The 2,255-nt window shown below is 51.8% G+C and overlaps 1 pseudogene; it reads right to left on the bottom strand.

Annotated features, from left to right (window-relative positions):
* The window catches only part of LOC100965055, a 3,723-nt pseudogene extending 3,511 nt beyond the window's left edge, over positions 1–212 (bottom strand).
* Between the last annotated feature and the right edge of the window lie 2,043 nt (positions 213–2,255).

The following is a 2,255-nucleotide window of genomic DNA, read 5'->3' as shown; positions in this document are numbered from 1 at the left end:
AAAAAAAAAAAAAAAATAATAATAAATGTCTTGGAAAATTTGGGATTCAAGCAATTCTTAATCCTTTCTGTGTGTTCAACCTCATACCACTATTGATTACTTGTGTTCAAAAATAATACACATAGAGGGTCTGAATTTCACCCTACATCAGTATCCAAAAGAATGTTACAGGAAATATGCAGCTCCACCTTCATGACACACTGAGCAGCCATTTCTCAAGATGCCCATCTTTGGAGTGGCAGTCAAGGCTGGTGCAGGACAGATCAGCAGAGTCCACTGTGCCAGGAGCAGACTTCTCTCACACACTTAGACTAACAACTACAGCCTACCCCACCTTCTAGACAGAGTCATCCCTGACACAGTCACAGAGGCCACAAACAGGTCACCTGTGCTACAGACTCACAGTCACAAATATGTAAGCATTGGGCAGCAGAGTTCAGAAGGCCCACATAGGCCTATCTGGCACCTCTGAGTTCAGGCCCAAGGCTCAGGCAGCCTTGGTGCCCAAGGGACATCTGTGGGGAGGCCTAAGGGCTCAGCCTGCCCATTTCCTAACCATTCCCCACCTACGTGCCTCTCCAACCTGTAGCTGTCTCCTGACCCTGCCTGTGCCTCCTGTCACCTCCTCTCCTGCCACCTTATCCCTCTGCTCCCCGACCCTCAGCCAGCCCCCTAACTCTCCCATCCTTGCTTCTCCCCTTTCCTCTTCCATGTACCCTGCACATGGCTTTCCCATTGCTCCCATAGCCTCTCCCACCTCTGCTCCCCCTGGCCTTACTTTGGGGAGCCCTGGATGGGGGGATGAGCCTGAGGTAGAGGCTGGAGGCTGCTGTCTCTCTCTGCTTTCAACCTGAGCCTCCTCCCCAGCCCTATCCCCACTCACTGTCCCCTCCTCCCAAGACCCAAACATTGAGACAATTGGGGTGGGAGGAGTGGGGAGGGCCAATGACAGCAGGGCAAAGTTGGGGGCCAGCCCTGCCCCTTTCCCAGCCCTTCAGACCCACCCTTCACTACCTCTGAACAAGAATGAATTTCTGGGCTGGGCACGGTGGCTCACGCCTGTAATCCCAACACTCTGGGAGGCCAAGGCAGGTGAATTGCCTGAGCTCACAAATTTGAGACCAGCCTGAGACAAAGTGAGATCTAGTCTCTAAAAATAGCCAAGCATTACGGCAGGTGCCTATAGACCCAGCTACTCGGGAAGCTGAGGCAAGAGAATCACTTGAGCCCAAGAGTCAGAGGTTGCTGAGAGCTGTGACTCCATGGCACTCTACCGAGGGTGACAAAGTGAGACTTTGTCTCAAAAAATAAAGCTCAGTGCCCATAGCACAGTGGTTACGGGGTCAGCCACATACACTGAGGTTGGTGGTGGGTTTGAACCTGGCCCAGGCTAGCTAAACAACCATGACAACCACAACAAAAAAATAGCCAGGTGTGTGGTAGCCTCCTGTAGTCCCAGCTACTCGGGAGGCTGAGGGAAGAGAATCACTTGAGCCCAAGAGTCAGAGGTTGCTGAGAGCTGTGATGCTACAGCACTCTATGGAGGGTGGTGTAGTGACACTCTGTGTCAAAAAATAAAAAGGAATAAATTTCTGGGAGGAGTTGGGACATCTGGTCCACCACACCCCTCCCTGGGTGCTTAGAGTCTTCTTTGAGTTCCAGGGAGGGGTCTGACTTTGACCCTACATCAGTATCCCAGGGAGGGGTACAAAACCCCCACCCTCCTAGTACAGTCTCAGGTCCTGAGTCAGGGTTGGGGTGGCCACAACAGATCATCACCTCTGTTCAGTCACTGCCACAGCAGCCCTCCCCATTCACAGTGTCACTTTACAAAGCTGTTCTCTCTATTCTTACTGGGACAGTGGACTGGGGCACCAGGGGCCAGGAGGCTGCCAGTCAGAGGAGGGAATGGACGTGCAGGACGTAAAGATGGTAAGTATTGGTGCTTTACAAGGGATGGAATATTGTGAGGGGTATAAGTTTGAGGTTGCTGTAAGCTATGCCACTGCACTCTAGCGAGAGGGACAGAGCAAGATTCTTTCTCAAAAAAAAAGAAATTGGGCAGTGCCTATGGCTCAAGGAGTAGGGCACTAGTGGGTAGGTTCAAATCCAGCCACGGTCAAAACTGCAAAAAAAAAAAAAAGAAGAAGAAGAAGAAGAGGCTAGGCGCCTATAGCTCACCCGGCTAAGGCGCCAGCCACGTACACCTAAGGTGGCGGGTTCGAATCCCCAGCCCGGACCCACCAAACAACAAT

Source organism: Otolemur garnettii, unplaced genomic scaffold (assembly GCF_000181295.1).
Source record: "Otolemur garnettii isolate 467f Iridium unplaced genomic scaffold, OtoGar3 scaffold00244, whole genome shotgun sequence".
Taxonomy (NCBI): domain Eukaryota; kingdom Metazoa; phylum Chordata; class Mammalia; order Primates; family Galagidae; genus Otolemur; species Otolemur garnettii.
This window is presented reverse-complemented; position numbering and strand designations above follow the sequence as displayed.